The 24,350-nt window shown below is 34.4% G+C and overlaps 1 long non-coding RNA gene across 1 annotated transcript in view; it reads left to right on the plus strand.

Moving 5' to 3' along the window:
• The first annotated feature begins 1,443 nt into the window (after positions 1-1,443).
• Positions 1,444-24,350, plus strand: part of LOC114623293 — an 88,332-nt gene continuing 65,425 nt past the window's right edge. The window contains exons 1-2 of the long non-coding RNA XR_003711745.1: positions 1,444-1,547; positions 13,559-13,640. This is a non-coding gene — a long non-coding RNA (uncharacterized LOC114623293). The remainder of the gene's footprint in view (positions 1,548-13,558; positions 13,641-24,350) is intronic.

The following is a 24,350-nucleotide window of genomic DNA, read 5'->3' on the forward strand; positions in this document are numbered from 1 at the left end:
ATTTTAGCATATATGTCTAAAGACTAAAAGGCATCTGAAGTAACTGCAACAGTATGTGCATTCTGACGAGGGTTACCACTTATGTCCTAACATGATACCCAAGAGAAAGAGGAAACAGAAACATGAAGGAAGCAGAAGAAGTCACACTCACATTGTCATGGCTGCTTTCCCCCTTCACCATTTAGTCCCTTCTGGTTCTCCACACAGGTGACATAATTACCTTGCTGTAGGTAATAATTTTGCCATATCTGAATAGCTGCACAGTGAAGAACAAAGGCACTTGTCCTTCTTAATTCCACACACCTAAGGAGGATGCATTTAACAAACATCAATTCAAACCAAGGAACACTAAGAACTTTGAATACATTACTACACTTTACAAGTGTATCTCATAATACATGTACAATTAATAATGCTTACAATTGGAGCAAATATAAGCAGTGCTTTTGAAATCCTACAAAGCTCTTCAGTTGGCTAAGAATCCACATCTGATAAGCTAAGGCTGCAAGGCTATGCTCATAAAAGTAGCATATAGTTATTTTATTTTAAAATCTTTCTGTATTGTGTTTGTATAACTAAAATTATGTCAGTTGACATAATTTAGATTAGACAAAATAATAAAAAGTTATTATCAATAAACATTGGGGGCAAGGCAGTGAGTGGAATGTTTGCCTAACATCATAAAGATTTGAGCATCCTCCCATCAGTACTTTGTCTGATAGATTCTGATACTTCCAAAGACTGAGGCATGTAGAAGAATGAGAAGTATATAGTGTGTCATCCGCATTACCTTCGCTTTGAAAAGGCATGACTGAGATATAGCAGACCTTGTTTAAAAGAGAAAGAGAGAGAGAGAGAGAGAGAGACAGACAGATTTCTCTGTGTGTGCCTCTCTGTCTCTGTCTCTCTCTGTCTCTCTCTGACTCTCTCTCTCTCTCTCTCTCTCTCTCCCACTCTCTCTCTCTCTCTCTCTCTCTCTCACACACACACACACACACACACACATGCACACACACATTGAGACATTCACAAAGAGAGAAACACAGAGACACAGAGTCAGAGAGAAGCTACTTTAAACTTTGACAATAATACATATAATTTTTTACATCTTATGATTAATTTTTAAAGCCATGAGACAAGATAGCCTTTGAATGAATTATTCATTCACCCATGCTTTTCCTTTGTTAGTCTTTTTGCTTCCCTTAAATTTTCTTTGTAGATACAGATGCGATTGCTTTAACTCCTTTCTCCTCTACTCCACTCAATATATCTTTAAAGTTAAGCTATTAAAACTCTGAGAGAAAAGAAGCTGTTGAAAGCATGAAGTTGGAATCTGTTGCAGTTTTCACTTTCTATTTTTATCTTTTCTGAGTTTCAGCAGCTCTTCCTTCCTCTCTTGATGGTTTGAAAGATTGCTTTTTAAGCTAGCTATATCACCACAGTGTATAATAAAACATGTTTGCAGCACTTTTATGACAACAGAATCTCTTTCGTGCTTTTCTGGCATTAACAGCTGAGACCGTTACAAGGAAACCCTAGGAGACAAGGTAAAGATGACAAAGGTGATAAACACCTACTTGGGGAATGGGGAAGACACGCAGCCAATTCCTTTCATTTATATTGACTGAGGCAGTCCTGGAGACTAAACTGGCTAGAAGAATAATGTGGTTCCAGGGATGAAGTGTAAGGAGGACACTTTTCTTTTCATCATGAAAATTTTCACATAGTGCCCACTACAATTCTCACCATCTATTGATGGATTGCTCTGACATTACCTTGCCAAGTTAATTATCATAACTCAGAAATGTATTTTTATAGGAATTTTCTCTATAAACTCAAGTTAGACTTGCCAAATAGGTCAAATAAAAATACATGATACCAAATTAAATTTAATTTCAGATTTAAAAAATTATAAGTGTGTATGTGTATATTTATTGGAATAGTCCATGTCCTGTATACTACTTATACTAAAAAATATTTTGCTAAATTTTAAATTTACCTGAAGGGGCATTTATGAAAGATGTCTATCAGTGTGCTTACGTAGACAATGCAAAAGTTCAGAGTAATATAGAATTTATTTGTAGCCCATTTATATGCTCAAATTTCAGTTTTAGATCTTGGTACAATATAGTATGTATTGACATATTGCCTCTAAAATTTGTTCATAAGCTAAAAATAAATTAATAGATTTTTTACTTATTTCTCTATGAACTGTCTGTTTAAAGTTCCCAACAGATTACACAAAACAAATTACTAGTTACATTAGCTATATAAAATTCAGCATATCCAGAGATCAAGACCTGGTTTTTTTGTTTGTTTGTTTGTTTTTAAGGAGTGCTTCTAACATGGCAGTACCATCAACCATATCCACAAAGCTACTGAATGTATATTAAGTCTACTAAGATTTACCTTTTCAATCTGAAAACAATTGCTTTACTTTTGAAATTTGAATCAAGAACAATAATTATGTCATTATTGTAGAATTCAAAACTAATTAAAATATTATCACAATTTTAAGAACGGTTCTTAATACAATACACTTTTACCTTTCATCTGGCCATTAAAATACCGCAATATTAAACCAAACTACAAAGTAACAGTAATGATGCTGGAAATACTACTTTTGACACATTTGAGAACTATTCTCTAACTTATTTTTGTTAAGTTGATTGTATCTTATCTGTATGAACTATACACCATTTGTTTCCACTTTTCTGTAACCACTTATTGGGTAGTTCATGCACATAAACCAAAATAGACTTATTCACAGTTTAAAAAAATGTGTCTGGCATTAATTCTGTACAATAAGTTTGTACTATAGCAACCAACCTAAACTGAAACTGTGTCCCTCTGGAATATTTTCATTTTAGGCATTAGCTGGAGGCATATTCTGTGATACTGAAAAGCAGATGTTAAATGCTGAGAGTCAATATTGGCCAACAGATAATGCAGAGCTTCATGCAGTATATAGCAGCTTGCCCCTACAACTTGATATAGCACATTCAGTTCCTTGACTTCTAATCACTTGTATCTTTTTCAAGTTTTCAACCATGAATCCTATGGCCATAGAGCTCCATAATAAAGGTTAAAAGATAGTTCTTGCTGACTCCAGTATTCATACCTATTTGGAAGCATGTCTGTCTTTGAAGAACCTGGCTTCTCTATGTTATTTCAAATGGTCTTGTTCCAGATGGAGTGATGATATTACTTTTATAGATTGATCCAGCAGACCCTACAGTTGCATGCTATCTGACTCCTGGAATGTTCTAGATGAGTCTTGTGCTCATTTTTTTTCTTTTTTTATTGGATATTTTATTTATTTATAATACAGATATCATCCACTTTCCCCATTTCCCCTCCCTAGAATCCCTTATCCCATCCTCCTCTTCCTTTATGCTTTTATACCATTTTGATTACATGCATGTATTAAGGTCAGTTTTAGGTTGAGGGTCTAACAATACAATAGATGCAAATAGTCAAGGAACAAGCAATACAATAAACACAAATAGTCAGAGAAAAGCAAGGCATTGAACCTAATTATGTGAACACTCTCATGATCACTGTTTCTAAGGGCTTATTAGGATGACCAAAGTATCTGAACCTACTTCCCTGTCCTATCCCAAGGTCATTTTCATGTCTGAAGCCTACTTCCTTGTTCTAGCCTAAAATTTAGATTCCTGTCTGAAATTATTTCTTTGTTCTAGCCTAATGTCAGATTCCTGCCTACTTCCTTGTCCATGGCCAATGTCACATTCCTGCCAAGCAACCATTTCCTTGTCCTTGGCCCATGTCAGATTCTTTTGTGCTCATTTTTTTAATAGACTGAACAATACACTTGCTGATGAAATATTTGGAGAAGAACTCAATGGAAGAAATGATCCTGAACCACCTTGTTCATTCTGCATCCTCATTCTGCATTTTTTCCTGTAAATTCATAAATTAATTCTTCTTTTTCCTATAAGTTTGGACTTAACAGAAGTTTTAAGGAACATTAAAATATGGATCGTGGGCTAGGGGCCTACATAAATGTTGGATGGGCATAGAAGCTTGTCTGTAATTTTAGCCCTGAAAAGAAGAGACAGGGGATTCTTAGGACAATCTGGTTAGCAAGGTTAGCCATAGTTGTGAACTCTGAGTTTAAGAAAACCTGCTCCATTGAGTAAGGTGGAAGAGCTATAGCAGATGATTGCTGATATCATCCTCATAACTGAGCATGTACACACATTATTGTAAAGTAAGTATACCCATTCAAATACACAAGACACACACTCACACATACACACATGGAAAATGGTTGGTAAACTAAATTATGGATTGATGGTGATGTAAGATGCAGCCAATAAATAAGCAGTGAAAAAAAAGGACATAAATTATTTTTCCAGGCTATGATTTTACTGGTAAGATATCTCTCTCTCTCTCTCTCTCTCTCTCTCTCTCTCTCTCTCTCTCTCTCATTTATTATTATTTTTTACCAATTCTGGCTGAGTAGGGTCCCTTACCTTGTAACAAATGCTGCCAGGTCAGAATATTTTCAGTAACCTGATTCTTGCTGTTCGTTAACAAGCAACTGAGACATGCAGAGGTCTTCAAACTATTGAGATTTTTACATACTTGAATATGATATATTGAGAGATGATTATATTCCTTGTACCAGCGGGAGACTATTTTTTCTCTAGAATTATAACACTATATAGTATAAACTACTTATTAGTGTTTAATAATTTATTCCATTTTCATATCTTCAGTTTTTAATGTATTTGAAATACTAATATAACATTTTCTGATTTTTAAAAGTATTGCTTCTATTTATATCTTATGTTACCCCTTTTCTCTGGAAGCTTATATCATGGCAACAGAATGCAATTCATTCCATTTGTCTTGAATTCCAAGATATGAGGAAATTAGATATTTCAGTGGATATCATCAGAGGTGAGACGTATAAAAGAAACAGATATTTAATTTCCTATCCATAACTTAGACATATATTGTCTTCAATTGTATCAAAATTCAATAAGCTAAAGCTTTCTATGTTAATTCAACTATTTTTCTGATACTTCCATCAGAGAAGTTAAAATTGAAAGTATCTCCCCTAAAAGTGTGGGTGGTTATCATACAATTCATGTCCTGGTGTCTTTGTTCTTGCTGTTCATTCTGTCTGGATGGCTCCATATGCATTCTATAGCTGACTGATTCAGAAGAATGAAACTTTGAATCTATCCCCTTGTTCCTACATATATCTCAGTGAAATAACAGTAAAGCATTATTTGAAACTCTTTTCAAACTTAAAGTTTTAGCTTGCTAATTATTTTAGAGTCTGATGCTTTTTGTTTTTAATTCAAGATTTTTTTTTTACTAAAATCATTATGCCAAGGATTACTTCCCTTGAGAATTCAAGTAAATTAATGTGTTGGAGGAACATTGAATCAGAAAAATCTCTTTTATTTCAACTGGAAACAGTCTATCAAAAGGCACAGGTCAGAGTGGCAGAGGAAAGAAAAGGATAAATACAAGACTGTATAAAACATAATTTATTAAGGATGTACTGGTCATAGTGTGTCTAAGACAGATGAACCTCTGAGACTTTAGTAAAAGGAAGCAAGTTATACGATAAAGTAGACAAATAAGTTTCAATGCCCAAGTGAGTTGGCTTGTTTTCTCAGAGTGATTGACATGTGATTGACATCTAATAATATTTTCATGAAGATTGTGACATGCATATCAGGAGTATCTTTTAGGCAAGACAGAAGTTACAACCCAAATGATTGCAGTGACACCAAGTTGGAAATGTACAAGTATCTATGGATAAGTTGGATTAATATTTTGATAAGCAATCTTTATATTCAGCGCAATTCCTAGAAAAAATTCAACAAAATTATTCACAGAAATATAAACATAATATCAATTTCATATGGAAACACCCACATGTGCGCATGCACAGATACACACAAACACACACACACAAACACACAGTATAGATAAAACAATACTAAAAAATAAATGAATTTCTGGGGGTATAATATTCCAAGATTTCAAGTTGCACTATGGAGCTAGAGTAATAAAAATAGCTTGGTATATTTTTTGACATAAAAGAAGAGATGTTAAACAGTGGAATCAAACTGCAGACTTAATCGTAGTTGTAGACACAAAAACCTGACTTTTGACAAAGAAGATAAACATACATACTAGAGATAAGACATCTTCAACAAAAGACACTGGTCACACTGTATAGCTGTATATTAGAAGAATGGAAATAGATACATATCTATTACTCTGCACAAAACTCAACTACAAATGGGTCAAGAACTTCAACACAAGATTTGACACCATTTATCAACAATGAAAAGAGTTAAAAGATACTTCTGAAGAATGGTGTAGAAGAGTAAGGTGATCACTCAATTCTAGTTTTTATGTTCATTTTATCAGTATATGTATTAAGTTATACTTATTCGAAGTTATTTAAGGATAAATTACTGATCTTTATTAAAGAAAACATAAATACAGCCTTTGGAAAACACTATTCTCTGTCAACTTCTATGTGACTAACACTTTTAGATTTCACATATGAATTAAATCATGTTATAATTATTTCTGGAGTCTGGGATAATTCAATTAACATACAATGTTTATAACCAACTACCCAGCTTCAAATGGCAGGATAATTCTTTATTACTATGAAATAATTCTCTAATATATGTATTTATAATATTTTCCTATTCATTTATTAGCTGATGTCACTTAACATTGTTTCCACTTCTTCTGGCTATTCTGAACAGAGCTGTAGTGCACATAGCTCTTTAGATACTCTTTGACACACTAGATTTATTTACTGGATCTAGAGTCATCACTGAACCACATGGCATTTCTATTTTCTTCTTTTTCTTGTTGAACTAATCTATACTGCTCTTGATCATGGTTATAGTAATTTATATTCTTATCAGTGTGACACAGGATTACCTTTGCTCCAAATTCTCCCAAAGACTCTTTATTCTTTGTCTTTTGACAGTAGCTTTTATTACTGGGCTGAGATATTGTTTCATGTTGGGATTTATTTAAATATTCTCAGTGCTTTGAATACTTCTGAATCTGGTGGTTGTAAACTTATGTATCTTACAATGGACAATGACTGTTTAAGATAGTGTTCCATTTACTCAGGTTATTTTTAACTTATTTTATTTTTGTAGAGTTTTATGAGTTCTTCATATTTTAGGATAAACCTCTCTTATCTGATATGTATTTTTAAAAATTTTATTTTGTTGGATAGGCTGTCTTTTCATGATATTGACTGGTTACTTTGCTGTGAAGAATTTTTCTATTTGATGCACTCAATTTTTTCTTTTCTTTTATTTCCTGTTCTTTTGGATTTTCCACCAAAACTTTTTAACACATTTCAAATATGTTAAAGAATTTATCATTTTCTTTTTAATACTTTCATTGCTATACTTAATTCTTTAAGCAGGAAATTTGAGAGATGGTTTAACAGTTAAGAGGGTTTGTTGTTAGCTGGGCAGTGGTGGCGCACGCCTTTAATCCCAGCACTTGGGAGGCAGAGGCAGGTGGATTTCTGAGTTCGAGGCCAGCCTGGTCTACAGAGTGAGTTCCAGGACAGCCAGGACTGCACAGCAAACCCTGTCTTGAAAAATCAAAAAAAATTAGAGTGTTTGTTGTTATTGGAAAGAACCAGAGTTTCACTCCCTGCAGCCACGTAAGGTGGCTCAAATTGATCTGTAACTTCAGAAACAGTGGAATTGATAAGCTTTTGGTATCTCTATGCACCCAGAAGTACATGTATATGAGTATGCATGTGTGCACACATGAGCATGTGCACACACACACAGTACAGACACACATAGACACACACACACAAGTAAACCAATAGCTAATGAGCAAAATTAAAAATTGAAATAAATTAAAAATTGATATAAAATCATTTAATCCAATTTGAACATATATTGATTTACTATTGAGAAATAGGGTTCTAGTTTGTTTTTCTTTTATGGATAAAAAATATTGCTATTTTTATTTGTTGAAAAACATTCATAAAGAATTTCTTTAAAATTAGTTTTTGTTGATATGTGTGCTTATTGTATTAGTTTGTTTCATTGGTTAATGTAAGTCTGTTTTTATGCTAATAAAACCCTGAATTTTAACCAAAATGCTGTAGTTTATTTTGGACTTAATTGTTACAATACCTCTTGCTCTTTTGGGGCTGCCTTCCACATATTTCTCAACAAAGTTTCATAGAAATTTCTGGCCAATTTTCCCAGTGCCATGAAGAATGTCATAGATTTTCAATGGGAACTGTCTTGTATCTACAGGTGCCCTTTGAAAGTATTAACATTTTGACAGTATTACTCCTCGATAAGCACCTTTGCACTTTTAAAATGTGGGAAACTCTATTTTTTTTGATCAATAGATGAGTTTTTTCTTGTAGAGATTCTTATATCATTGGTTAATTTTATTCCTGTTTTATTTTTTTAACTGGTGTAACTGGGATATATATTTCTCTGTAGTATATCAAGCATATCTCCTTTGGCATATGGTCTTGATAATGATTTTGTGATGACTTTGTTACACAGTATTTTGCTAAATTTGTTTATTACTTTTAGAAGTAGTTTTTTCTACCTATAAAACACTAAAGTTATATAAAGTTATATATCAACAGTGATAGTTTGACTTTCTCTTTTCAAAACAGGATGCATTATATATCTTTCTTTTGTCTGATTATTCAGCTAAAACTATGAATACTAATTTGACAGGTAGTGAAAGTGAGTATAGAAATTAGAAATTTGTGTGAAGAAGATAATGGTGATATTGAAGTTGTATAGAACAGTTTGTAGCATAAAGACTTGGAAATCTCATCTGTGTGGGTGCAGGCATACAGAAAATGTTTCTATCAATCTAGTAATTGATTACTATCAGAGTAAAATAGTGATGTTACCCAGAGAAGAAATGAAAAAATGGAATGAAAATAAACCAAATGTTTTCTGTAGTTTCCTTATTATTGACATAGTTTGAAAGGTATAAATTTCTGGTTTATAGAAAAAAAAATAAGTTTGATGAGTACTATAGTTTTGATTTGCTTTTAGAAATCTAGATATTGATGCAAATAGCCATAACTTTCCTTGATGTTCTTGAAACCATTTTTAGATTTATTTATTTTATGGGTAGGGCATGCCTACGTGTGCATACATATTTGTATCTTGTGTACCTGCCAGCTGTATATCGAAGTTAGAAGAGGGTACCAAATCTTGTGGATCTGGAGTTCTAAATGGTTGAGTCACCTAGTGGGTACTGCAAATTGAATTCATTGCCCCTGAAAGAGTATCAAGTACACTTAACATTTAAGATACAACCTCAGTCCTATTGCTGTATTTTATAATTCCAATCTGGATTCCAGAGTTCAGCCTATGTACTTATATTTTCAAATATTGCTGATGCAATTATATTTCTGTAGCACTAGATTGGCAGATGTAAACAAATGGTCTCAGAATCATTCATGTCTGAAGCATGTTCTTGGCAAAGAAAGGTAAATCAACACTTTGATGGAGTATTTTTGCTAAAATATATTTTCTTCGTAAAATCTTTACTATTTGTTTTTCCCAGGGAACATGATCAGGTATTGGAAGGGGAACAGGAGTGAAGCCCTGAAGGCCAGAAAAGTGAATGGAAGTATGCAACCTCAGGAGGTAGAAAGTGGGAGGACTCTGTAGAATGTACCAGAGGCCTGGGAGATGAGATATTCTCAGAACTCAAAGGGAGGGTCCTTAGATGCTGAACAGTGGAGAGAGGGAACTTGTAGAGTCCACCTTCTGTAGAAAGACAGAGCGCCAAGTGGAGGGGTGAAATTGCCATCTCACAGTCAAAAGCTCTGACTCAGAATTGTTCCTGTGTAAAAGAACTACAGTGACAATAATGGAGAAGAGACTGAGGGAAAGGAAGTCCAGTGACCAGCTCAACTTGAGATGCATCTCTAGGTGAGGGTCCAAGGCCTGACACTATTACTGATGCTACAGAAACGTAGCATGGCTGCCCTCCGAGGGGTCCAACAAGCAGCTAATTGAGATAAATGAAGATACTTAGACCCTACTAATGAACTGAAGTTGGGGAACTCTGTGTTAAATTAGTGCAATGCTGTAAGAAAACTGATAAGGAGAGTAGACCAGCAGTCTCAACAAACCAGGACTCCCGAGATCTCTCAGACACTGAGCCACCAACCAGGAAGCATACACTATCAGGTACAAGACCCCCATCATGCATACAACAGAGGACTGCATGGTGGGGCCTCAGTGAAAAATACGCTTCTAAACTGAGATACTTGAGGCCTCAGGGAGTTGGGAGGCCTGGCGGGCTGTGATAGGAGTGTAGTGGGGTAAGGGAGTGAGGACAACCTCTTGGAGACAGAGGGGAGAAGGAAAGGGATGAGGAACTGTTACAGGGCAGACCAGGAGGAGGATAATGAATGGACTGTAAAAAATGTATTAAAGTTAAATGTTTAAAAAATATTTATGTTAAAAAGTCAACATTAACTAACGCCAAACTGAGTTTTCAAAATTGACGTGAACCTAATATTTTCATCAAATGCATCTATTAAAACTTGCTGAAGGTTGATAAAAAGTATCACAATGAAAGTAATGACAATATGTACCAGAAGAGCTGAAACCAATCCCATAAGGGGATCATCTGTGGACAGAATTATTTAAGGTCTGTTTTTATTCAGTATTAACTAATCTTTTGAATTACTTCAAATGAAAGCAGTGAAAGTATTAAGACAGCACAATGCTGAAAATGTGTTAATTTTCCTGTGCAATTAGCAAAACTCTTTGTCATATTTCCAGAGCAGAGATAATCCCTCCCATAACTGCTTAAACCCATGTCAAAATGTCAACAGAAGCAAGAAATATTTTATGTAATCAAAATCTTATATAAATGCTAAACAGGAGAATTAAGCTTGCTAAGAATATGCTACCAGCTCACTCCTGAGAGATTTTGATTAGAGGCAAACTTCAATTATCTAAGTTATTTTATCCCTAACTTAATGTATACAAATTCCTGGACAAGTGAGCAGATACTCTGTCCGTGGACAACAGTACTGAGGTTAGTGAGAGACTAGAATAGAAACAGGACAGAGCTGTTTTCAGTTCTTGTTTGGTGATGAGTTGAGTGAGCATCTTCCATATTTTGGGTTGAGTTATGGGATTTGCAAATATTTTATACCATTTTATAGATTGCCTTTTCATTTTCTTGAGTGTTTCCTTTCCTGTGCTTTTCATTTTGATGTAGCAACAATTCTTCATTTTTTTTCCTGTAGTTGTATTTTATTGAGAGGCATTTAAGGGGTAATGTGGAAACCTAGTGCAGTGGAAACTTTCTAAAATATATGAAGGCAATCCTAATGATGTCTCCAAATAACAGGAGAGATACAATGCCAACTGGCCATTCCTTGTTACCAAAGAAAGCTTCTTGTATTAGGTCCGGGTTACCTCCAATTAAATTGATGATTAAATGGGCCTCATGGAAATATGCAAACAACACAGGCTGTTACAAAGATGATAGGTTACTCTCCACAAACTGACAACAAGACCCCATTGCTGAAGATAACACCAGTGCAACTACCAACATAGCTGTTTCATAGAGAAATACAGCTGGCAACTACATAGAATCTTCACCCCTATGTTCAGCAATCTTTAGTACAGGAAGGTACTTTGATGCCTAACACCCCCCCCCAAAAAAAAAGAAAGAAAGAAAGAAAGAAATATAAACACAAACCCAACCACAAACCCTTTCACCTACAGTCTGTCTTTCCTACAAAATATGCTAGGGCAGTGATGGCCCAAAACACTGTGGAAGTAGACAATGTCTGATTTGAAATGAGGCCTCCTCCACAGGATGGAAATCATACATAACACTGCTTAAGTGACCCAGAACCAGAGACTAGACAGACAGAGAACTAGGGTGAAACCAAATATTTCTGGTCCTTTAAAAAATAGTGATAAAATAACTAAAACTTTAAAAAAAATAATAAAGTAACCCATAATGATATTATTCTATACTTACAAATCAGTGCCTTATTCAGCCATTATCAGAGAAGCTTCTTCCTGTAGCAGATGGGAACAAATACCCACAGTCAGACATTACAGAAAGAGAAATTTCAAAACCTGCAGCTCTAAATGGGATTTCTCCATCAAATCTCTTCCCTCAGTGTTCAAGGAATCCTTCAGAAGAGGAGGTAGAAAAAGTCTAAGAGTCAAACGTGATGGAGCACACCAAGAAAATAAGGCCTTCTAAGTTAATGGAGCAAAGCTTATATGAACTCAGAAACTCAGAAGCAACAAACACAGGAATGACAGGAGTCTGCACCAGGTCCTCAGCATTATATTATAGCTTTCAGTTTAGTATTTATTAATATAGTACCTCTGAGGGTGTGAACATATGGGTCTCAGATTCTTGTGCCTTCTCTTGAGATCTTTTCCTTCTATTAGTTTGAGTTGTGCAGCTTCAATATGATAGGCTTTGTTTTATCTTATTGTATTTTATTGTATTGCTATCCATTTGAACCCTGTTCTTCTCTAATGAGTGACAGAAAGAAAGTGGATCTTTATGGGGGAAGTACAGAGGTAGAACTGGGAGGAATATAGGAAGAGGAGATTCTAATCATGTCATATTGTATAAGAAATGAATCTATTTTTAACAAAGGGTAAAACATTGCATACTATACTAAATAAAATAAGCTGGACATTGAACACTAAATCTACCTAATCTCAATTATATGTGGGCTCTAAGAAAGTACAACTCATGTAAACAACATGTAGGATGGTGATAACCAGAGGCTACTGGTGACCTGGGGGATCTGAGGAGTTTGGTTAAAGAATATAAAGTTCAATTTTAGACGAATTGGAAGTGTTAATGATGGCTGTGAGGAGAACTAGATTACACTTAAAAGTAATTGAAGAGAAGATAAGCGTTCTCATCACATACAGGCAACTAAGGAAATAGTTTTGTAATTTGATTAGAGTAACCATTTCCAGATGTATATCTTTATAATGTAATCACATTCTGCACTGAGGAATATATATCCATTTTTTTTCATTAATTGTGCCACAATGCACCTAGGAGAAAGGAAAAGAAAGAGTTCTTGAGTGGAGCTAGAAATTGTTGCACAGATTTGTTGACCACTTTATATGAACCATTTGATCTGTCTTTATCTTAGCTTCTTTATTGTTAAAATTATGAGAACATTGACCTTATGTTGCACAGCGTTTGGGAAGAATTGCTAATAATTCACAGCAAAGTTCTCAAAAGTGTAGAGTGCTTAAATCAGAGGAAGAGATGAATACACACACACACACACAAAAATATAGTTAGTTATGTGTGTATACATTGTTTTTGTGTGTACAACAATGTCATATATATAGTGTGATGTATGATATATTTGAGGATATATATGACTGTGATATATACAATATATATACATAACTGTGCATATATACTATAATATTTTTACTTACAATGTTTTCATTGAAGAGTTAAAAAAAATACTGAAAACTGTCTGTTTTTTTAGGATTTTTAATTCTAAAAAACCAGAAAGCTCAAAATGGCTGAAAGAATGAAGCTTTACTATTACACATAAGAGGCTCTCTGAGGTAAGAGGCTTTGTCCATTCAGTGACTAAGTGATGTCATTTTATATAGGGCTCCATGCATCCCTTTTGTATGAGCTTTTGCATGTTCTCATTCAGAACAAGGTTGTGGAAAGAGGACAAAATTGAGCAGAAATAAGATAGGGATATAAGAAGACAAAACTAAGAAATAATAGTCTGATGACTCATGCTATAGTTCTGCAAGGCATGTGAAATATAAAATATAAAATTCTTTCCAATGCATGCTTTACCATCACAACTCCTGCCCTCAAAACAGGGTTGCCATGCCGTGAGTGTTGTTAGTTGAGAAAAGAGAGGAAACTAGTTTCCAGAAAATTCTTTTTGTGCATTTTGAGAATAGTGACAGCAAACACAAACTCTGCATGAGGCTGAAGGTTCAAAAAAAGAGCTGAAACTCTTGCTTTGGGAAAATTCTCACTTTGATAAAGTGACAGAAAGTTACCTTGGGCCTCAACTTGTCCTTACTCCCTTCTTCACTGTCCTGGATGACAGCATGAGCTTGGTCCTCTGTGGACACTGTGTTTGACAGCTTGAGGGCAGCTGATACACAGAGACAACAGCTTTCTAAAGGTTAGTTTCACTGGACAACTCTACCAGTCTCACTTGGGCAGTCAAGCATCCTCAGATTAATAGTTTCCCAGCAAGCCTGCCTTTATTATTATTTTTTACTTTTATCAGTGTTTCAGTTCACAGCTGTAGCTAGCCTAGAACTCACTATGTAGACACAATTGGCCTCAAATTTACAGAGACTGCCATATCTTTGCCTACTGAATATTAGCATTAGAGGCATAGTCATCACACCCACTGTGTTTTGAGTTTTGGTTCTACCTGCTCAAACCTTTACTGGTTAAACTGCTCCTACATCTGTGACTATTCAGTTTCTACAGTAATTTTCCTTATCAGTGATACTTTTAGAGGCTCAGTAATACTTATGGATTTTTCTCTTTCTAATCATAGAATATTATTATAATGTGACAGTTTATGCCCATACAATGTCTTTTCCCACTGTCTACAGCCCTACAACTTTTTCCTCCTAATTTTATGTGCTTTGCTTTTAAACCTACTGTGTCCTTTGAGCACTACACCTTTGCATAAGGGCCATCTACTGGAACATGAACATCCTCTCAGAGACCACATTCCTGAAGGAAACTGAACCTTCCTTATCTAGCAGACAGCAACTGCCAATAGATCCTCAACTAATGGTGGAAGTCATTATCTTTTCCATCCATCATGCTATAATTTTTGACTGGCTTGATCTCATGCAGTTCTTGAGCATGATATCACAGCCACTGTGAGTTCATGTGTGCAATAGTCCTACCATACTGTCACCTCCAGAAAGCACTCTTCATCTTAAAACAATCTCTTTTAATCTCTCTTTCTCCATAATAACCTTTTCTAGAATGATCTCCTATTGTCGGTGGAAGAAGGTATGATGTGCCACTTATATATGACAAGTTTGGAGTCTCCTAACATTTGTAAACTGGTTAGTTGTTGGTCTGTTTACTAATCACCATCTACTATAAATGGAACATACTGATGATTGCTGAGAGAAGCACTAATCTATGGGTACAAATATAGGATCTTACTAAGCAGTTTTTCACTGTGTCCATTAACAGTATTATGTTCTCCACTATGGCCATTGATCTAGCCAAACACATAGTTTTGGCCCAATTATGCTATCTACCCTGAATTATATCTATAGCACTCTTGGGCATATTCTCAAAGAACAAACTTTCTCAATCATGCTGATTCCTTCTCCATTCATGATAGGCAGAGGATGAACATAGCCTAGATATTCATCAACTGATTGATAGATAATGCAACTATGGTACATAAATATAAGGAAATATTACTTAGCTTTAACAAAAAATGAATTTAAGAAATTCTCAGTGAATGGATGGAGATGGAAATAGTAATTCTGAGTGAGTAATTCCATCAGAAACACAAATGCTGCATGGTTTCTTGGTTATCCTTGAAAATTTAGATAGTTGTAGTTAAATTGGAATATCTGTAGAAGTCAGAAATCTAGTAAGGAGACTATAAGCTTACATTTTTCAAAATCTATTTTTAATTAGGGTAGTTAAATATTTAAACTCCCTTCTAGCCCACCACTTACCAGAGGTAGTGGAAAGGAAGTTTTAATAGAGAAAAGGAGAATGTGGATCTGTTTAGAAAAATATTCTTTATAGCAAATCAAATCTGCATTGTCAGGATATCAGCAATTAAGTTCACATGAATCAGCAACGGTAGCTTGAACCACTAGCAAATGCCATCAGAAGATATTTATGGATATTTAAAGAGAACAGGGTACTTAACAGGTGATGCAAAGACAGAAGAGGAAATAATAAATTTGAATTAATAAAAATTTGCTAATAATTTACTTTGTAACATTAAGTGTTACAAATGTTGCAAATGTTAAGGGTAACATTTAATACAAGGATTATGCAATTATTAATATATTTTATATCTATTGACAAAAATACATTTAGAGATTAGATAATTAATGGATTATAATACATACTCATGTATCTGCTTTATTTGGCCATTACAAATTGTAGCTTCAGTGAAGTAAATACATGACTATCTTAAATGTTGTACACAGAATATGATATGTTTATTCATGAAGTACCAGGAATATTAGGTTTTTGGTAAATTCTGACTTTGTTAATAGCTAACAATATTAACTGTGTGCTTCATTACTTTATTTACAGATAAGCCATATGAGATAGAATGTCTACTAAAAATAGTTGTGGTATCAAGTGATACCTGTTTTGATTAATGTTTTCATGTTAACTTATGTATTAGTTGGGCTATTATTTCTTTAATAAATCATTTTTTTGAAAGCCTGTTGGGGTGGGAAGAATTTATTTGGCTTATACTTTCTTTTTATATTAATTTATTTACTCATGTTATATTCTAATCACAGCCCGGAGCTCATCCCCCTTCCCATGGCCCCTCCCTCAACCCTACCTCTCCTTCTCTGAGAAGGGTAAGGACCCCATGGCTATCAACTCACCCTGGTACATTAAGTCACTTCAAGACTAGCTGCATTGTCTCCCACTGACTCCAGACAAGGAAGACCAGTTAGGGGAATAGAATACAGAGGCAGGAAACAGAGTCAGGGATAGCCACCACTTTAGTTGTCAGGGGATCCATATGAAGACCAAGCTGCAAATCTGCTACATATGTATAAGGGGCCTTGGTCCAGCTCATGCTTGCATTTTGGTTGATGGTTCAATCTCTGGAATGGCTCAAGATTCTAGGTTAGTTGACTCTGGTGGTTTTCTTCCGGAGTCTCTATCCTCTTCAGAACCCTTAATCCTTCCCTCAACTTTTTCACAAATGCAGAGCTATAAAGTTCAGTCCCAATAGATACCTCTAAGAAACAAACCCCTTATGTAAGGCTCAAGAAGCACAGCATGGTAAGGGCTGAAACTATTGTAAGAACCAGAGAACTAGAGAACTTTCAGTGAGACTGTGTCTCTGAATAACGCCAGAAGCCATACAGATGAAGTGTTACCAACAGGACTGCCTATACACGAGCTAAACAAGGTCAGCAATAGACATTACAAAATAGATGTGGGAAAGCCCATGAGGCCTCAAACCTAAACAAAGAGCTACAGGCAATTAAGGAAAGGTGAAAAGGGGAGATATAGTCTTCTACAGGTAAAAGCTTAATATATAGTTGCTTGAACCAAATGGGTAGCCCCCAAAAAAGTATATATAAAATAGCATAATTCACACTGAGAAATTGTTTAAGAATATATATGTGCACACACACACACACACACACACATACAGGTATGCTTTGTACAATTAGTGAAAAAGAGGGCATGAATTGGAAAGAGAGAAAGTGGTATATTGGAGAGTTAGGAGGGAAAAGAAATGCGGAAATGCAATTATAGAATAATCTGGAGAAAGCAAATCATCTTAAAACAATAGAGACGATCAGAAGTTGACCTATTATTCCTTATGAGAAAGCAAATAATAAAAAGAAGAAATTCAGTTTAAAATGAGTTATTTTATATCCTAATTAGCATTAATCATATTGCACAGAAAGAATTGAACCTGAAGGACATTAGCACTTATCAATGAATGAATATAATGAAAGGTAAATTAAGATATCATTAACATTATAAAATCAAAGTCTTCACTGTTTGTGTCAAAATGTGAATTTTAAGATGAAATAAAAATATCCGTTTAGAAATTGAAAGTAAAAAGATGTAAATGTGAGACCAGCTCCTACTGAAAAGAGTGCCATGAGCTGCTCAGAGAGCCATGCAGCATTAAAGGTTGATTTCATTAAGAATCAGTTCAATATATAGCATTTTAAAAACTTGCATATGTACTTAGTAAGTTTTTTCATTGTTGTTTTGTTATTTGAAATTCAGGTATGTTGATATGTGAATCAATAATTATTGGTGAATAATATCCAGGATTCATTCATGCATTCTCTAATTACTTTTTTTTTTAGTTTTGAATTTACTACTATATTCTTTTGTGAAATACATAGTGGATATAAACAGTATGAATGTTTCTTTAAATATATAAGTTACCAATAGGACATTCATAAAATAATTATACTATACTGCATTATATATGCTACCCAGTAATTCATCTTACTAATTTTTTATATAATATGATGCTTGTTTAAGAATCCCACATCATTATTTTAGTTTCTATTTCTTTTCATGAAAAATATTACTGAGTATACTGTATTGTGCTCATTGCTCACTCATGTATTTTATTTAATTTTTTTTGAAATACTTACACCATTGCATTACACAAATTAATTTTTGAAGACGGAGTTGCTTTGACTGATAAACTAGAGTGAGCATATCTCTCAGCAATTTACCCTTATTTTATGTGTTGTGTTTTCACTTACCAGTGTCTTTTAAATAATATAGATATTCTATTTTTCTGAAAACCATTGCATAGTTACTATTTTATTTTATAATTCATGCTGAGTATACCATCCAAAAATCACTGTCTAAAAATCAAATAGCTGCTTCTATCACCTTTATTTCAAGAATATGATTTATTCTCATCAGTATCTTTGACACAAGACAATCAGCATAACTTTGTATCTAGATACTGCTAATTACTACTTGGCATACATAGGGGATAAAATATACATTTGTCAAGAATCTCTACTGTGATGATTTTATAGATTTTAATTTTTATTAACATCTATGACTTGAGATGAAATCTACAAATTTTTGAGTTGGAATCTGTAATTAGTTGAAGTCAGGGTTTCATGCCTAATTTTTTCTCATTTTTCTCATCTATATATAGTTTCTCCAGAAACATTTTATTTAAAAGATCATTCTTTACCATTAAATTGCTTGGGCTTCCTTGTTGCTACTTATTTCTTGACGCATATTGTTCATTGATAGATGAACACTATTTAACAAATACCATTGAATTAGCACTCTTTAATAATGAGTTAGGACTGTCTTCAAAGTTTTTTCAGATTTATTCTCTTATTCACTATCATTTGGGTATTTAGTGTTATTAGTATTTTTCACATTCAATTTATAGTCCTATTGACTATTTTTACTACTCTTCCTAAAACTCTTTTGGAATTATGCTTCATGTTTTGATGAATGCAGTGAGTGTCGGCAAACACATTTAGTCTTCTAATTCATGGGCATTGTGTTATAGTTTAATTTGATCAATGCTGTAAAATTCAAACTTTTAACAATATTTTCTCATTAATAGCCTCATTTTTTATGCAAACCATTTTAAGCATCCCATGCTAAGTGTTTTAAACTTTTATGTACAGTTCTCTGACACTAGACACTCTCAAGTTCAAATACATCCTGAGTCATAAAATGAGATCCTCTTTCAAAAACCAAACAAATAAAAATAGATTTATTTGTATTATACTAACATTTTATTTTATAGCTTCTAAATTTACAGTCATTCAAAATTCACATATCAGATCTGAGAGTTTCTTAGATTTTCCTATTATCATTATTTTGTGACATGCAAAATTTTAAGAATTCCGTTCTATTTCTGATACTAGTGTGTGCCAGGGACCAGCCCTGGTGAACCTTCTTTCTAGTTCAGTTATTCAGGAGTCAGCAAAGAGGAAGAACATCAGCTGGTGGGGATAAGACTTGGTCTTATGAGAAATTTAGGTTTGCTATATAATAATAAAGCATTTTCCTATCTCAATTCTAAGTCACTTTGCTTCTATAGCTCACCCACCTGAGTCCCTTTGAGGCCAGAAAATGCAGTGTCTGGCATTTAGCCCCTCATCTTAAAACAGTGGGGTATTATGTAAAGGATAATTGCTAGAGTCTTTTCCCTTTTATCTAAATGCCTCTTTGTCAGGGTAGGAAGATGTTTGGAGCAGTAAACTTCTATAGAATAGAGGAGAAGAGAATCACACTCACAAAAGAAAAACTTTTACACAAGGAAATGCGGATTAAACTCACATAAATTCATATACAGATTCATACATACACATTTCTTAAATTTCCATTCAAACCAGTTGGGCCCAGATTATATACATTCTCATAATTGCATACTTTCACATACACATCCAAACTTATACATGCATTTGGAGCAAAAGACCAAGCACCAGTGCAGAAAGAACTCGTTCATTCTGGATGAAAGATGAGCTCCAACTTTATTGCATAGAGAAAGAAAATGCTTCTACCCTTTTATTGCTAAATGAATCAAACCCAAGCCTGTAAGAAGACCTTGTTTTCCTTAATAAGATAATCATTCATCATATGTATTCACAAGCAAACATTATTCTTTGTTAATTCTTGAAACATTATTCTGCTGACATGAGTGCAAAAGTAAAAATTATATATTCATATTTACCAAAAAAAAACCCTTTCCCCCCAAAACTAGAACACACAGGGCCTTTGAACAAGAATCTAATGGAAGAAACAAGACTTCCTTAAAGGTATGTGTGTTAATAAATGAGACAAATGAGGAATCAACTAATCAGAAAAGATTTTGTTAGTATTCATTTAGCCATTTTTTCAAATTTATTGTAGAGTTGACAGTATTCTTTGTTGCTTTGTTGCATTCTTACTGTTACTGTCTTATATTGACTCTTGTAGTACATTTATTAAACAAATGTATCTATGGATCTTCTGTTATAGATATTTGGTCTTTTCTATAAATAATGTTCTCAAGTTTTTATTTTAATATTATTCCTTTATATGACCTAATTAATCATTAAATAATAGATATGTCACTTTTTGGTCCTGTTTAAAATTTTGTAGAATCTTATAGCTTATTTGAGTAAATGAATTTATTATACTTCACAATTATGTAGATTTGTAGACTTTTTAAAATACTACAAAATGACCTGTTTCATTTATTCATTTGTTCATTTTGTAATTTAAGGGATTCTAATATATTACAAACATTACTAGTTGATGTTGCTATACTTCACAGGACAACACAAAGCCCCTAATCATAATAAACATTTAGATTCCCAAGAGAAACATGTAGTGATACATATTAAGAAGAAAAGTAATCTAAGTATGGGGACTGAAAATATTTAGGGAATAGGTTATTCTATTTTTTAAATTTAATCTTTTATACATCATGTCCTGACTGCAGTTTCCCCTCCTTTCTCTTCTTTCCATCTCTCTCCCAACTTTCCTCTCTTCTCAATCCATTTTTCCTATGTTTCACCTCACAAAATGGTAGGTCTTACAGGGATGCCACCCAAACATGGCATATCAAGCTGCATTAAGACTACATTAAGCTGCACCTACCTTATATTAAGGCTGGAAGAAGCAACCTACTAGGAGAAAAAGCAGGCAAAGAGTCAGAGATAGCATTTACTCACACTGATAGTACTCCAACAAGAAGAACAAGCTACACAACCACAATATACATGTAGAAGGCCTAGATCAGATCCATGCAGACTCCATGACTGTCAATTCAGTTTCTGTGAGCCCCTTTGAGCTCAGTTTACTTGAATCTGTGAGTTGTCTTGTGATGTTCTTGTCCCCTCTTTCTCTTACTATCCTTCCTCTCCTTTTTCCACAAAATTTCTTGAGCTCCACACAGTGTTCAGCTGTGGGTCTCTGTATCTGTTTCTATCAGTTGCTGGATGAAGCATTTTTTTGTAATGATTTGGGTAGGCATAAATATATGAGTATAGCAGAGCATATAGGGACAAGAATAATTTGACTGATTATTTGGGTCTGTTTATTTGTTTATTTTGTTTCTTGTTATTTTTCCCAGTCATGTTTGGTTCTGTCCTAGGTCACTTGGCTATCCAGACTGTGAGCATTGACACTCCAGGAAGTGTCAGGGGTACATTTTTTTGCTCTTGGCATGTGTCTCAAGGTAGACTAGTTTTTGGTTGGCCACTCTCACACTTTCTGTGCCACCTTTAACATAGCACATCATGTTGACAGAACTAATTCAAGGTTAAATGTTTTCTGTCTGGATTGATGTCCCAATCCCACCACAGGAAGTGTTACCTTGTTTCAAGAGGTAGTGCAACCACTTTGAAAATAAATATGCTATTTTTTTTTTCAGAAAATTGGGAATTGATCTAGACACAGCAATATCTCTCCAGAGCATATACCCAAAGAATATATATTTCTTCCTACCACAATAGCAGCTTTATTAGCGTTAGTACTAAACAACATAGTTCTTCCTCAACCAAAGAATGGATGAAGAAAATATGGGACATTTACACAATAGAGTACTACTCAACTGTTAAAAAATAATAATGTCATGAAGTTTGCAGGCAAATGGATAATACTAGGAAAAAAAATCTTCAGAACCAGAAAGACAAACATGACTTATACTGACTCATGTGTATGTATTAGTTGAAAAGTAAATGCTAATCATGATACAATCCACAGACCCAGAGAGGATAAGTAACAAAGTGGGCTCAAGGGGGTGGGGGGTGGGCATGACACTCGCTGGGAAGGGGAAAGAGACTAGATAGCATGGGTAGGTAAATAGACATGGGAGCAGAATAGATGGTATGGGGGAGAAGAGAGGGAATATTTTAAATCAAGGAAATACTCTCTTGAGTTGTAGCATTTGGTGGAGACATAAATAGAGAAAAGAGCATGCATTTGAAAAATCAAAAGTATATTTTTAGAATAAGTCAGAACAGAGCATCTTCTGGAACTGGAGTTACTATTGTTTGTGAGCCACCATTTAGTACTGAAGGGCAGATTGTGAGTTTTCTGCAAGAGCAAGTGTTCTTAGCCAGTGAGCCCAGCTCTTGATCAGTCATATTCTGGGCATCTTTCTCAAGGGTCTAACCAGAAGAATCTACCTACACTTCCTTACATGTATCTTCCCACTCTACCAAATACAGATCAGGATACATACCTAGTGATCTGACCTAGGTTTCTCATGCTGGCCTGCTCCACAATAAAGTTCTAGGGTTCTGGAAGTATCCACCCTGCCCACCATTGAACACATAGGTCAATTCAATACCATATCTGACCTCTGTACATAATCATATATATATTTCCCCAAAAATAATATACCAAAAAAGTGAGATAGCATGAAAAGACCAAACCTTTGAACATGGATGAGAGAGGAGAATCCTAAGTCAATGACATAATAAAGATTGTCAATAAGATCATAGTAGAAAATGTCTCTAGACCAAAAAATAAAAAGAAAAGAAAAAATAAAGACACCCACACAACTACAAGAACCACCTAGGCCACTAAAAAGACAAGACAAGACAAGAAAATTTTCATGACATATTACAATTAAAGCACTAAACATATAAAACAAAAAAGTATATTAAAAATTGCAAGAGGAAAAAAAATGATATATAGAAAGGAAAGCCCATCAGAAGAACAGCAAATTTCTAAGTGGAAACTCTGAGAGCCAAAAGAGCCTGGAGCAATACATTCCAAGCCTAAAAAATGCTGACTCTTAGCCTAGACTGACTACACAGTTGAAAGAAAAAATATTATTCTATAAACAGCTTAAAATATATATAAAGAGAGAAAAATAAGAAACCAGGCATAAAGAAAGTATAAGAATCAGTATTTGGGCTGAAAGAGAAATTGCCACAGCCAAAGAAATATGAGAAAATGCTAGAACAAAATTGCTAAAACATCAAGAACAAAAACAACAGCAATAACAACAACTCACACACATGCACACACACACATACACACACACACACACACACACACACAAACACATACACACACAAATGAAAACCAAATACCCACACATTTCAGTAACTTGAAATATGAGTGGTTTTCATTCTTCATTGAAAGGACACTAGCTTACTGTTCTGATAAAGAAACTAATCCATCTCTTGTCTTTAAGAGGCTCCTGGCACAAATATAGCAGAGGTCTGCCCGGTCTGGCCTCAGTGGGAGAAGATACAGTAATTCTACTTGAGACAAGAGGCCCCAGAGAAGGGGGAGGCCTGATGGAAGGGACCCTCTCAGATGCAAAGGGGAGGAGGAGTGGGGTGAGGTACTGTGGGAAGGGAACTGGAAGCAGGGCAACAACTGGAATATAAATAAATTACTTTTTTTAAAAAAGGTATATCAACATTAAAGGTAGGCACCACTTTAGAATAAAAGGATGGAAAAAATCTTCCAACCAACTGGAACCATAAACCAAAAAGTTATCAATCTATTCTAACATATGACAAAATAGCCTTCAAGATAAAAGTAATAAAAAGAAACAGACAGAATATCTCATTCAAATTAAG

This window comes from Grammomys surdaster, unplaced genomic scaffold (assembly GCF_004785775.1).
Source record: "Grammomys surdaster isolate TR1022 unplaced genomic scaffold, NIH_TR_1.0 196, whole genome shotgun sequence".
NCBI classification, from domain to species: Eukaryota; Metazoa; Chordata; class Mammalia; order Rodentia; family Muridae; genus Grammomys; species Grammomys surdaster.